This window comes from Suncus etruscus, chromosome 1 (genome assembly GCF_024139225.1).
Source record: "Suncus etruscus isolate mSunEtr1 chromosome 1, mSunEtr1.pri.cur, whole genome shotgun sequence".
NCBI lineage: Eukaryota > Metazoa > Chordata > Mammalia > Eulipotyphla > Soricidae > Suncus > Suncus etruscus.
The window spans coordinates 106,965,674-106,980,564 of record NC_064848.1 but is presented as its reverse complement, the minus strand read 5'-3'; the positions used below and the strand labels follow the sequence as shown (position 1 = coordinate 106,980,564).

The following is a 14,891-nucleotide window of genomic DNA, read 5'->3' as shown; positions in this document are numbered from 1 at the left end:
CCTCCCTGAGCCTGAGGAGCGATTTTGAGCATAGAGCCAGGAGTAAAACCCGCTGAACATGCCAAATGTGACACAGAAAAATCAAACAAACAAAAAAAGAAACACATTATGGCCCCTCTGCTCTGTCAGAAGTGGTCCCTGAGCACTGTGAGTGTGACCCAACCTCCAAAATAAAAACAAAGCAAAACGTTCTTCCTCACTTCTCCACAACTGGTCTCCAACTGTTAGTTTCTAAGTCAGTTTCTCAGTGTTTCCTGACCCAACATGCTCACAAATTCAACAAGAAAAAGAGAAAACAAAATTAGATTAAACTCCAAATTTTCTATTTCTAGTACAAATAGACTAAAAAATGAAATTTTATTATTTGTGAACAAGCTCAGATATCATACTCTTCTTTTCTAGGCAACTAAATTTATTGACTGGGACAGAAGGAACAAACAATAAAACAGTAGAAGGACCCATCTGTTAACCACGGAGAGAAGAGTGTAAAGAAAGTACATATTATGTGAAAGGCAATTTGTCCATTCAGAAGGAACACAATAAAAATGAACTTACTAGGTCGCCTAAATGCAAGCCTATACCTCTGTTGCTGCATACATCTAAATACTAGTGTCCTTTCCAACCTTTGATGATGAAGTTTGAAAAAACCACACTCCCCATCTTCCAATCTTCTAACTATATCATGGATTTGCCATCCTCTAGTGCCGTGTCCAACCAATTGGATCATCTGGAGATTTATACAAAAGTGATGATCAGAATTCATACAAAACAGAAAGCTTTAGACTCTCAGAATATGATTGGAGAAAGGAAAGAGAAAGAAAGAAAGAAAGAAAGAAAGAAAGAAAAAGAAAGAAAGAAAAGAAGAAAGAAAGAAAAGAAAGAAACAAAGAAATAAAGAAAGAAAGAAAGAAAGAAAGAAAGAAAGAAAGAAAGAAAGAAAGAAAGAAAGAAAGAGAGAAAGAGAGAAAGAGAGAAAGAGAAAGAGAGAAAGAGAGAAAGAGAGAAAGAGAGAGAGAGAAAGAAAGAAAGAAAGAAAGAAAGAAAGAAAGAAAGAAAGAAAGAAAGAAAGAAAGAAAGAAAGAAAGAAAGAAAGAAAGAAAGAAAGAAAGAAAGAAAGAAAGAAAGAAAGAAAGAAAGAAAGAAAGAAAGAAAGAAAGAAAGAAAGAAAGAAAGAAGAAAGAAAGAAAGAAAGAAAGAAAGAAAGAAAGAAAGAGTTGCATAAAATAATTAGCGATGGGGCTGGATGGCGGTGGATGGAGGTCTTTTGTGCTTAGGGGCCCCAGCCACGTGGCTTCATCCCCATCCAGCTGGCGAATTCCAGGCCCAGGTAATCGGCGTAATCAAGACTCACTCACAATGCAGGCATTAGGAAGCAATCATCTTTATTCATGCCCTGACCACCACAGGTGTGTGGGCCTATCTCATAACCTTTCAAGCGAGCAGCCGTGCAGCCATTTTAGACTTGCCCTGCGTCTTATCCTCTTACAGCCATCTTCCTCAGAGAGCCCAGCAGGGCCAAAATGCAAAAGACAAAAGGGCTGAATTCCCTTGGTCCAAGCCTTATACAAACATTTCCCAGGTCCGGTTCCAAGACCCCTCCCAGAAAAGGGTGGGTCTAGGGTCTTAAATAGGTGACACCCACAAAGAAAGAAAGAGAAAGAAAGAAAGATAGAGAAGAAAGAAGAAGAAGGAAGGAGGAAGAGGAAGGGAAGGAAGGAAGGAAGGAAGGAAGGAAGGAAGAAGGAAGGAAGGAGAAGGAAGGAAGGAAGGAAGGAAGGAAGGAAGGAAGGAAGGAAGGAAGGAAGGAAGGAAGAAGGAAGGGGAAGGAAGGAAGGAAGAAAGAAAGAAGAAAAGGAAGAAGGAAGGAAGAAGAAAGAAAGAAAGAAGAAAGAAAGAAAGTAAGAAAGAAAGAAGAAAAAGGAAAAGAAAAGAATAGAAAAGAAAGGAAAGAAAAAGAAGAAAAGAAAGAAAAAGAAAGAAAAAAGTGTAGGGGAAATATAATGGATAGAAATGGAGAAGCATTTTCTGAAGTCCTTGTGATGAAGGAAATAAATATGGAAATATTCTTTGATCTGACACATTACTTAATATTTGATTTCTTTTTAGAGTTATTGTTAACACTTATAATGTTGTTACACATATATATACATATCTATTTACTCTGATTAAATAAAAATATCAAAATAGGACATAATTCTTACTCCATGTTTCTCTTTATAGTATATGTGTTATTTTATTTATTGAGTCTAGAAGTATGTAAAAAGTTTGAGAAATAAATCTTATTAGTGCCAAAATTTTATAAGTGATTTAAGGCAGGAAGAAAACCCTTACTAGAGTGAATAAGGACAATCCTAGGATTCAGAGATGAATTGTCGAGAGTTCCAGGAATTTTTGTGCATGAGTCTGTAAATTGAATACTTAACATCAACCCCTAAGAAATGTGCTCACACTACTGAGTGTTTTCTCTAACATTGCTGTGTGATCCCCAGGGCTATTACAAACAGGCCCCCCACATAACTATAATGAAATGTACATGAGCTCTTGTGATCAAGTGTAACCTCATTCATCAATGCCTCTTAATACCCCCAGCAATGATAAAGAAAAGGAGAGGAAAAAAATTAAACAGAGAAAAAAAATGGAAGGAAGGAGAGATGGAAATTAAGAAATTATTTAAAATGAAGGAAGAATGTAAAGAAAAGATGGAAGGGAAGGAAGGTAAGAAGGAAGGAAGGAAGAGAAGGAAGGAAGGAAGGAAGGAAGGAAAGGAAGGAAGGAAGAGAGGGGAGGGAGGGAGGAAGAAAGAAGGAAGGAAGAAGGAAGGAAGGAAGGAAGGGAAGAAGGAAGGGAAGGAAGGAAGGAAGGAGGATGGAAGGAAGGAAGAAGAAAGAAGAAGAAAGAAAGAAAGAGAAGAAAGAAAGATAAGAAAGAAAGAGAAAGAAAGAAAGAAAGAAAGAAAGAAAGAAAGAAAAGAAAGAAAGAAAGAAGAAAGAAGAAAGAAAGAAAGAAAGAAAGAAGAAAGAAAAAGAAAGAAAAAGAAAGAAAAAGTGTAGGGGAAATATAAATGGATAGAAATGGAGAAGCATTTTCAGAAGTCCTTGTGTATGAAGGAAATAAATATGAAATATTCTTTGATCTGACACATTACTTAATATTTGATTTCTTTTTAGAGTTATTGTTAACACTTATAATGTTTGTTACAACATATATATACATATCTATTACTCTGATTAATAAAAATATCAAAATTAGGGACATAATTCTTACTCATGTTTCTCTTTAGTAGTAATATGTGTTTATTTATTATTGAGTCTAGAAGTAATAAAAAGTTTGAGAAATAAATCTTATTAGTGCCAAAATTTTATAAGTGATTTAAGGCAGGAAGAAAACCCTTACTAGAGTGAATAAGACAAATCCTAGGATTCAGAGATGAATTGTCGAGAGTTCCAGAATTTTTGTGCGATGAGTCCTGTAAATTGAATACTTAACATCACCCCCTAAAGAAATGTGCTCACACTTCTGAGTGTTTTTTCTAACATTGCTGGTGTGATCCCCAGGGCTATTACAAACCAGGGCCCCACATAACTATAATGAAATGTACATGAGCTCTGTGATCAAGTGTAACCTCATACATCAATGCCTCTTAATACCCCAGCAATGATAACAGAAAAGGAGAGAAAAAATTAAACAGAGAAAAAAAATGGAAGGAAGGAGAGATGGAAATTAAGAAATTATTTAAATGAAGGAAGAATGGTAAAGAAAAGATGGAAGGAAGGAAGGAAGGGAAGGAAGGAAGGAAGAGAGGGAGGAGGGAGGGGAAAGAAGGAGAAAGGAAGAAAGGAAGGAAGGAGGAAGAAGGAAGGAAGGAAGGAAGGAAGGAAGGAAGAAAGGAAAGAAGAAAGAAAGAAAGAAAGAAGAGAAAGAAAGAAAGAAAGAAAAAGAAAAGAAAGAAAGAAAGAAAAGAAAAGAAAGAAAGAAAGAAAGAAAGAAAGAAAGAAAGAGAAAAGAAAGAAAGAAAGAAAGAAAGAAAGAAAGAAAGAGAAGAGAAGAAAGAAAGAAAGAAAGAAAAGATAGAAAGAGAAAGGAAAGAAAGAAAAAGAAAGAAAAAGTGTAGGGGAAATATAATGGATAGAAATGGAAGAAGCATTTTCAGAAGTCCTTGTGATGAAGGAAATAAATATGGAAATATTCTTTGATCTGACACATTACTTAATATTTGATTTCTTTTTTAGAGTTATTGTTAACACTTTTAATGTTGTTACACATATATATACATATCTATTACTCTGATTAAATAAAAATATCAAAATAGGACATAATTCTTACTCATGTTTCTCTTTATAGTATATGTGTTTATTTATTATTGAGTCTAGAAGTATGTAAAAAGTTTTGAGAAATAAATCTTATTAGTGCCAAAATTTTATAAGTGATTTAAGGCAGGAAGAAAACCCTTACTAGAGTGAATAAGACAATCCTAGGATTCAGCAGATGAATAGTCGAGAGTTCCAGAATTTTGTGCATGAGTCCTGTAAATTGAATACTTAACATCACCCCTAAAGAAATGTGCTCACACTACTGAGTGTTTTTTCTAACATTGCTGGTGTGATCCCAGGGCTATTACAAACAGGCCCCCCACATAACTATAATGAAATGTACATGAGCTCTGTGATCAAGTGTAACCTCATACATCAATGCCTCTTAATACCCCAGCAATGATAACAGAAAAGGAAGAGGAAAAAATTAAACAGAGAAAAAAAATGGAAGGAAGGAGAGAGATGGAAATTAAGAAATTATTTAAATGAAGGAAGAATGTAAAGAAAAGATGGAAGGAAGGAAGGAAGGAAGGAAGGAAGGAAGAGAGGGAGGGAGGGAGGAAGAAAGGAAGGAAGGAAGGAAGGAAGAAGGAAGGAAGGAAGGAAGGAAGAAGGAAGGAAGGAAGGAAGGAAGGAAGGAAAGAAGGAAGGGAGGGAGGGAGGGAGGAAGGAAGGAAGGAAGGAAGGAAGAAGGAAGGAAGGAAGGAAGGAAGGAAGGAAAGAAGAAGAGGAAGGAGAGGGAGGCAGGAAGGCAGGAAGGAAGGAAGGAGGAAGGAAGGAAGGAAGGAAGGAAGGAAGGAAGGAAGGAAGGAAAGAAGGAAGGAAGGGAGGAGGGAAGGGAGCAGGAAGGCAGAAGGAAGAAGGAAGGAAGGAAGGAAGGAAGGAAGGAAGGAAGAAAGGAAGGAAGGAAGGAAGGAGGGAAGGAGGGAAGGAGGGAAGGAGGGAGGAAGGGAGGGAGGAAGGAAGGAAGGAAGGAAGGAAGGAAGGAAGGAAGGAAGGAAGGAAGGAAGGAAGGAAGGAGGGAGGGAGGGAGGGAGGAAGGAAGGAAGGAGGAAGGAAGGGAGGGAGGAAGGAAGGAAGAAGGAAGGGAGGAAGGAAGGAAGGGAGGGAGGAAGAAGGAAAGGAAGGGAGGAAGGAACCGAAGGGAAGGACGAAGGGAGGGAAGGAAGGAAGGAAAGGAAGGAAGGAAGGAAGGAAAGGAAGGAAGGAAGGAAGGGAGGAAGGAAGGAAGAAAGGAAGGGAGGAAGAAAGGAAAGGCAGGCAGGCTTGCAATTTTGCAGTAGTGTTTGAAGTAGTGACCGGCAGAAAGTCATCTTCAAGAAAGATGACCAGTCCAGACTATTTTATGCTCTAAAATCATGATGAGCAACATAAGTGTGATTTTTTTTTTTACTGACTTCTATATTGATGGTGCAATTGTAAGCAATTAAAATATTTTAGGAGGGATGGGGGGAGATGATATTGGTAAAGACATGATTTTATTTTTAAATAGTATCCTAGATAACAATTACAGCATACACTATTGAGCCCGTCCCCTATAGGAGAGTAATCGATTTTCAGTGCAACTGCACCTTCCCAGGTTCTTCTTTAATTTAAAGAAGGCATCTAAGAGAGACAGTTCAATAATTGGAGCATAAGTTTGCATGCTGGAGGCTAGAGTACCATTTTCTGGCACCACATATTTCCCAAGTATTTCCACAAGTGACTCTGGGAGCAGTAAACTGGGAGCAGTCCTCAAATTAAAAACTAATTAATTTATTAATTAAATTTAGTATTAGTATGGGAAAAGGAACTGAGAAAAAGAGCAAATTTTGAGGGGCAAGTGAGACAGTACAGTGGTAAGGTTCAAACCCCTTCAGGGTTCAATCCCTGAAAATACATATTGTCCTCAGAGTCCTGCCAGAAAAGATATCTGAGAAAAATACAGGAGACAGGAATAAAGCCCTGGATCTTACCTGTTGTGATCCAAAGACAAAAAGCATCGATTCTGGGCCTGGAGAGATAGACAGCGGCATTTGCCATGCAAGCAGCCGATCCAGGACCTAAGGTGGTTGGTTCGAATCCCGGTGTCCCATATGGTCCCCCGTGCCTGCCAGGAGCTATTTCTGAGCAGACAGCCAGGAGTAACCCCTGAGCACCGCCCCTGGTGAGCCCAAAAAACAAAAACCAAAAAAAAAAAAAAAAGAAAAAAAAGCATCGATTTCTAATTCCATGGGGCTTCTAGTGTCCACATTTTCAATTTTTGCAAACTTCTCTATGACACAATAATTTCCTAAAAAGTTATGTTGATCGGAAAAGTTTTGATTTTTGTTAAGTTAAAAAGTAGCTATAGACAAATTTAAAAAATATTTAAAAAAAATGAGAACTGATTGCAAAAATAAAAGCTTTGAACAAACAAACAACATTAATACCCAATGTTAAAAATGTAGCTCCTTAAGAAATAGCATTAGAGGGGCCAGAGAGATAGCATGGAGGTAAGGCATTTGCCTTTCATGCAGGAGGTCATCAGTTCGAATCCCGGCATCCCACATGGTCCCCTGAGCCTGCCAGGAGCGATTTCTGAGCAGACAGCCAGGAGTAACCCCTGAGCGCTGCCGGGGTTGTGATCCAAAAACCAAAAAAGAAAAAGAAATGGCATTATAGGGGAAGAAGAGATAGTACAGATTTTAAGATGTTTGTTTTGTGGCCCAATCATGATTTCATAATTTGATCTCGTGAAATGCATGATCCTCCCTCCACTCAAAAAAAAAAAAAAGAGGCTGGAGAAATAGCAACAGATTTAGGGCATTTCGTTGCACACAGCCAATTGTTATAAATATATGATCTCAACGATTTCTTCAAAAAACTGAACTCAAGGCGGCTCCTGGCGTGCTCGGGCTTGGGGGCGGGACGGCGGCGGGAGCGCGGTGCGTCCTGGCCCTGTGGAATGCCCCGGCCTGGCCCAGGTGGGCGTCCCCGGGAACGGCCTGGGGAGCGCCGGCATGTCGGAGGCGACCCGGAGCTTGCTGCGGCGCTGGGGTGCCAGTTTGCGCAGGAGGCGCTGACTTTCGACTCGTGGGGCCAGTTGGTGGAAGCCATCGACGAGTATCAGATATTAGCAAGACATCTACAGAAAGAGGCCCAAGCTCAACACAATAATTCTGAGTTCACAGAAGAACAAAAAGAAGACCATAGGCAAAAATTGCAACATGCTTGGAATTACGAAGTGCAGCTTTGCAATCCTAAAGAATATTCTTACCTATAATAAAGAATTCCCATTTGATGTTCAGCCTGTCCCCCTAAAGAAGGATTTTAGCTCCTGGAGAAGAAGAGAATTTGGAGTTGGAAGAAGATGAAGAGGAGGGTGGAGCTGGAGCAGGTTCTCTAGGTTCCATGCCTGCAAGAGTCCCCGGCACTTTGCTTACCGAGTTTACCGTCAGAGCCCGGCATGACGCTGCTCACCATCCGCATCGAGAAGATCGGCTTGAAAAGATGCGGGCCAGTGCATCGACCCCTACATCACTGTCAGTGTCAAGGATCTGAATGGCATAGATCTGACTCCTGTGCAGGACACGCCTGTGGCTTCCCGGAAAGAAGACACATACGTGCATTTCAACCGTGGGCATTGAGCTCCAGAAACACGTGGAAAGTTAACGAAAGGTGCTGCCATTTTTTTGAATTCAAACACTACAAGCCCAAGAAGAGATTTACCCAGCACCAAGTGTTTTGCCTTTATGGAGATGGATGAGATTAAACCAGGCCCGATGGTAATCGAGCTGTACAAGAAGCCCACTGACTTTAAAAGAAAGAGTTGGAACTGTTGACAAAGAAGCCACTTTATCTCCACCTCCACCAGACTTTGCACAAGGAGTGACCCTGTTATGGGTAGCTGGAACCGCTGTGAACCCAACCATTGGTAGAAACCACCAGAACTGTGGCCTGGCATTGACCAGCAGGCCTGTACAACCCGCTAATTCTGTCGTCAGAATTTAGATCCCAACACATGGCTGATGCCAACACATGGCTGACTGACATCAAAGACACCATCAGAGACAGGCCTATTGCAGATTTTGGAATTTTTTTTTCCTAACTTTTCTATTCAATGTGCAATTGATAGTCTCTTGTTTGACTCGCCACTAACCCCTGCCCTCGGTCTGCAAGGACTGTGTTGCAGGCAGTCCGTGCTCACTTGCAAACTAATGTCAGCAATAAGAATGTACTCAAGTTTACACATCTCTTCACTCCTACTCCCATTTGCTTTTTCGATTCTTGAGTGACTGTCTAGTCCTAACTTGTGGTTGAAGCAGATGGGACAACATGAAGCAGCTTGAAGAATTGAACCAATTTCGTGGCCCAAGAAAATGGGTGTGAAAAGTTTGAGGGCCCCCCTCCCCTTCCCCACTTGTCCTCCCCAGACCATGTTTCCCCTGCTGTGTTCCAATGTGTGCCTTGGCCAGATGAGGAGCCCCAATGGGCATGATCCCAGGTTCTAGCTGCAGTTTTCCCAGATGACCTGATTGTTTTTTCTGACCTCAAGTATAGTTATATCTTTGGTCGCATCCATTGACTGTTTCTAGCTCACATCATCATTCTCCGGATTGTGGATCCCAAGGGATCGATGATGGCCCCCCCACCTCACAATAATTACCAATTTCTAGCTGGGGTTGAGATTGTTTTCCTAAATCGAAGAAAGTCAAGAGTAACTTTGGGTCAGATGCTAAGGAGATTTTGCAGGGATATACTGTTTTCCTGACAACTGATTGTGAAACTTTACCCCTGCATACCTCTTCTTGCGAGGAGGATGCAAAACCTGGGAGATACTTTATTTTTTTTATATAGGTAGATAGGCTTATCATTTATTTCCTATTTAGATAGACTGACTTTCATCCATATGGAAATGCACAAGTCATTGGATTGTTATGATGACATGGACTTATTTTAATGGGGCATAAATAAAACTTTTATAATTCTCACCTCATTGATTTAGGGTGGGCTTCAGTTGGGGAAGGCGGAGAGCTCATGTTATTCGCTCTCTTAAGTGACCAAGTGCTAGGCATGAAGGCAGTGCCAGGCCTTGGCCCTAGTTTTAAGTGAGTATAGTAACGCCTCCCATTCTCTGTTGACTTTTAGAAGATAGCTCCACAGAGAAGTCCTTTTAGTTCTTTCCTGCCCTTGAGGTTTCACCTTGACTCTACATTGCAAATAAGGTCAGTTTTCTTTGTATCAAACTTGGAGCCTCAAAAGAATTTTTAGGCCAAATCTAGTCTTGGTGATCTTGACTAAGTTCCCAAAATGATCCTGTCTCCAAGGGGGATGAAGACTGCCTTAAGTCACTTCCTGGCTGACAAGCTCTTAGCTTTAAGACTTCAGCCTCAAGTTCCTTCAGAGGCAAGAACCCGCGTTTTCCCCCATGTCATGTTTCTTAGGGGTGCCTGGCAGATCTGTGCCCTGTGAAGTACTCAGTACCCTATATTTGGGAGCATTCCACTCACTGGAAAAATTATCCCTGAAAAAAAACAAACATATTAAAATGTAGCAAAAAAAAAAAAAAAAAAAAAAAAAAAAACTGAACTCAAAATAAATTATATTTGGTTTTGTATTTTGTTGGGCCCTGACATAAATGATAACATAAATGATGTGTGTTATAATTTTGTTCATTCCTATCAATGCAAAAATTGGAGGAATTTGTTTTTTATTATCATTATAAGGAAATGATAAACATAATATTCACCATTTTATTAACAGGTCTTAGGTTGTCTTCCTTCATTTTTTTTTCACTTTTCTTTCTTTCTTTATTTCTTTTTTTTTTTTTTTGGGTTTTTGGGCACCACTGGGTGTGTGCTCAGGGGTTACTCCTGGCTGTCTGCTCGCTCCTGGCAGGCTACGGGGGACCATATGGGACCACCCGGGATTCAAACCAACCACCCTTGGTCCTGGATCGGCTGCCTGCAAGGCAATAATGCCGCTGTGCTATCTCTCTGGGCCCCAATTTTCCTTCCTTCCATTCTTCCTTCCTTCCATTCTTCCTTTCTTACTTTCATTCTTTTCTTTCTTTCTTTATTCTTTCTTTCCTTCCTTCCTTCCTTCCATTCTTTCTTTCTTTCTTCCTTCCTTCCTTCCTTTTTTCATCCTTCCTTCCTTCCTTCCTTCCTTCCTTCCTTCCTTTCTTTCTTACTTTCTTTCTTTCTTTCTTCCTTCTTTCTTTCTTTTTTCTTTCCTTCTTCCATCTTCTTTCTTTTCTTTTTCTTTTTTCTTTTTTAACCTATTTTTCTTGTTTCTCTTTTTCCTTTTATATTAGTTTCTATGAATTGTTACAATAAACTGGGTAACGTCAAACAACCGTATTTCTTTGCCTTGTGTATCTGAAGGTTTTAAGTCTAAAATCAATTTGACCAGCAAAGAAATAGCCCTTTGAAGGGAATTGAGAAATGGATTCTTTCATATATATTTTAGCTTCTTCTGGATCCCAACAAATCTAAGCATTCCTTACTTTGGACCGCATTACTCCCAGCCTTTTGCTCTGTCTTTGCTGTCCTATATGCCTCTGACACTCTTCTTTCAAAGACATAAGAAACTAGAATTAGAATATACCTTAATCCAGTCTGATCTCACCCTAAACTTATTATTTCTACAAAGATTCCTATTTCCAATAAGCTTACATTTAGAGAGGTACCTAGGATTATGGTCTCAACATATATGTTGTGAAGGACAATTAACATTACACAATTATTTAAATTGCTTGTGATTCAAGGAGTATAGACATTCTAATGATTTGTTGTTAAAGATTTGACAACTTTGTCTAAAGGAAAACCCAACATTGATTGTTGTGTATGTAAACATTTTTATGGGATTATTATGTTACTCACCCTACCCCCTGATTTGGTGATTGTGCCCTACCCTAGGGTGTGACCTGGCATTCTGCTCCCACCCTATGGTGGTACCCTGATTTCTGCTCCCACCATTGGTGGTATCTGATCCCCACCATTGGGTGGTACCTGATTCTGGGGGCATAAAAGCAAGGGTCCTGTGGAAGATGAGGGGCTTTATTTCTGGCCTATCCTTTTTTTTTTTTTTTTGGTTTTTTGGGCCACACCCGTAGGGGTAACGCTCAGGGGTTACTCCTGGATATGCGCTCAGAAGTCGCTCCTGGCTTGGGGGGACCATATGGGACGCCGGGGGATCGAACCGAGTTCCGTCTCCCTAGGCTAGCGCAGGTAAGGCAGGCACCTTACCTCCAGCGCCACCCGCCCGGGCCGCCCTATTTCTGGCCTATTCTTAGGCCTTTTTGGCTTCGGCCTCTTCACGAAATAAAGAGCTGTTTTCCTCAGAAGCCCTGACCTGCCTGTTGGCTTTCTTCCTGCTGGATTCACCTCAGAACCGCCAGCTGAACAGGGGTAACAGACGTGTGGTCCGAACTGGAGGAGAAAGACCTCATCCTCCATCCCTCCATCAATTAACCTCATCAGAGGGGCTGATTTGCAACAATTATGGCACCTGGACAGTGCTGAACCTGGACCCTCAATAACTGTAAGTGAAATACTTCATTGGAAAATTTCCTCTGCTGACCATTAAATGGTTTTCTGTGGTTAGTCATGTGGATTCTGCCACCTTTTTGCATACGTATTGGTTCCCTATTATACAAGTGGATTATTCCATTTTGTTTTAAACTAATTGGTTTGGATCTAAGGACAATCACTGCAGTTGGATGGTTGTGGGTCTATATTTCAAATGAAAATTGCATTGTTCCCCAGCCGTCATAGTTTGTAGAATTTCTGTGTTGGCTCATGTTGTTACTGTGAGCATAGGTATTGTCTGGTATTTAGGAAATAGAAAGTGTAGAAATGGTGAGGCTAAAACCAGTATGGATAATAAGGAAATCTTTTCGACAAAAATTCAGACCAAGGTGCAGGCTGACAAATCCCAGCCCCACCATCAACAATATAGGAATTTTTCCTGGAAGAAAAACAACTCGGGAAAGTTAAGCCTGTTTTCTAGCAAATTGCATGATAGGAGTGACTCAGACAATGTCAGCCTGATTCTATTCACAAAATTGAATCGCACAACAGTGCAGATTCAGACGTGAACCACACGCATGGCCTCAGAGCTCTATTCAGAGTAATTTTGCTAATCCGGCCTCATCCCCTTTACACAGGGTAAATGTTTTCTAACTATGTACCCTATCAGATGGAAGAATTAGATCGGTTTTAAAAAAGCATGTAAAGAGTATGGTCCAAAAATCACCATACAGTGTAGAGTTAACTAAAACTTTGGAGTCATAACTCATCTTGGACTTTTGTATGATTTTAAAAGAATCACTGATATATGCCTGTCATCTAAACAGCGAACTGAATGGAAAGTGTACTATTCAGAAGGCATAAAAGCCAAATTATATAGTCTGGATGGTACAAAAAACAAGTGCAGGTATTACTCTATCATATAAATTATTGATGGCAAATTGCAAATATTCAAACACAAGCGGCTTTAACCTAAAGTAATCTTACATTTAATTAGGAATATTGCATTGTCATCATGGGAAAAAATTGTTCTAATAGCTTTGGTAGAGGAAAACTTTTTAAAAATTACCCAAGGCCCTTATGAGGGCATATGCAGAATTTGTAGGTAAGATTAAAGATGCACTGAAGTTACAAGATGAGGAGATGAGAAACTTCATCATAAATCTTTGGCTTATCATAATGCAAATTCGGCCTGTAGATTAGTATTGAATACTTTAAATGAAAAGGCAGATGTAAATGATTTTCTTTATGCCTGTTGGAATGTCATATGGGAAACCTAACCCCCACCCCCACTTAGGACTCGGTTACAAACCTTCACAGTTACCACAGGGGAACTGTTGTGTATGTAAATATTTTGGGGGATTACTATGTTACTCACCCTAAACTGGTGATTGTGCCCTACCCTAGGGTGTGACCTGGCATTCTGCCCCCCACCCTAGGGTAGTACCTGATTCTGCTTGCACCATTGGTTTGGTATCTGATCCCACCATTGGGGTGGTACCTGACTCTGGGGGATAAAAACAAGGGTCTGTGGAAGGCCGAGGCTTTTTGACTGGAACTGAAGCTGAGTCTTTGGACTTCAGTCCTTGTCCACCGAATAAAGCGAATATTTTCCACAAAGCCTGACTGTCTGCGAGCTGTTTACCCCACCGTTTCACCTCAGAAACCGTCGGCTAGACAGAGTGGCAGACGTGTGCTCTGAGCTGGAAGAGAAAGGCCTCATCCTCCATCCCACCATACAGTCAACCTCTTCAGGGGCTGACTTGCTACAGGGAACGATGCCTATCTACCCATGGGGACAAAGCACTTCCAGAAAACCAGGTCTTTGCCCAAAATGCAAAAAGGGTCCATCACTGGGCAAAAGATTGCAGAATCCAGAAACCTCATTGATAATAAACTTGAGAAAGAGGTTTCAACACAATCCCCAGGAGGCAAATCGTCTCCTTCCATTGTGGAAAACAGAGGCATATCAAAGGAATTGCCATCTTTTTTAAATTCAGCTCCTCAAGGACCCCAAGATGCCGGGAAACGCCCCACAGGGCCTCCCCCCCAGGACCTTCCAAATCAGGGGCAAAAGTTCACAGACAATAATTTTTCCCAAGCCCAGACCCAAGAAAATTCATCACGATAAGGGAATTAATTCACACCACATCAGGGAGCGCCGGATTTAAACTTATTTATGCCCAGAGGACATTACAATTTACCAAGGAGCATGCCCTTACATGTTAGAAACTGGCATTGTGGGCCTGCCACCCCAAAATACTATGGGTTTGATTCTTAGCAGAAGTTCCCTCAACATAAAGTGTGTATCTGTAAACCACTGGTGTCATTGACTCAGATTCTATGGGGAGAAGAATCATTGCAGTTATTACCATACTAGTTACATGGACCTTTAAAAAAGGAGAAGCGATTTCCTGGATAGTAATAGTGCCTGCCTTATGTCAAATTTGGGACTTCAGATAAGACTAGGAATTGGAGGTTTTGGAAGCACAGATCCGTGGGTGGCTGCTAAAAACCGGAATTGTGGCTCTGGTTACCAAATTTAAAGATGAACACCCAATGATCAAAACTTCACTTGGAAGGCAACCCTTTTGAACGGCATGATAGATACAGGTTCTCAGGTTACCATAATTTCTGATAAAGAATTGTCAGAAAATTGGCCTCTCCAGGGAAAATCCCGTATTGGACTAGAAGGAGTAGGAATGCCTGAGCTCCTGTCTGTTGAGTACAAGGACTATGATATTTTATGACCCAGAAAAATCAAAAAGTGATAATCAGACCTCACGTGGGCCCATTTTCACCATCCCTGTGGGGCTGTGACCTACACAGTGGAAAGCAGAATTCCACCATCCCATTAGCTCGAAGAGCCCGAACCTTCTTTTTAATTTTAAAAACTCAAAATTTTTAGTAGTGGCCCACTACCATAAAAACCCCCAGCAACCAATAAAAATAAAATGGGAAATCTGATGAAATCCAATTTGGACAGGTCAGTGGCCCCTTAAAACTGATAAATTAAAGATGCTAACAGAATTAGTGGAGGGAACAGCTAAGTTTAGGTCATATTGAAACCATCTTTTTCTCAAATGGA

The 14,891-nt window shown here is 40.5% G+C and overlaps 1 pseudogene; it reads left to right on the top strand.

The window, feature by feature from the left end:
• Positions 1–7,291: 7,291 nt before the first annotated feature.
• On the top strand, positions 7,292–8,294 carry LOC126008448 (axin interactor, dorsalization-associated protein-like; annotated as a pseudogene).
• Positions 8,295–14,891: the final 6,597 nt, after the last annotated feature.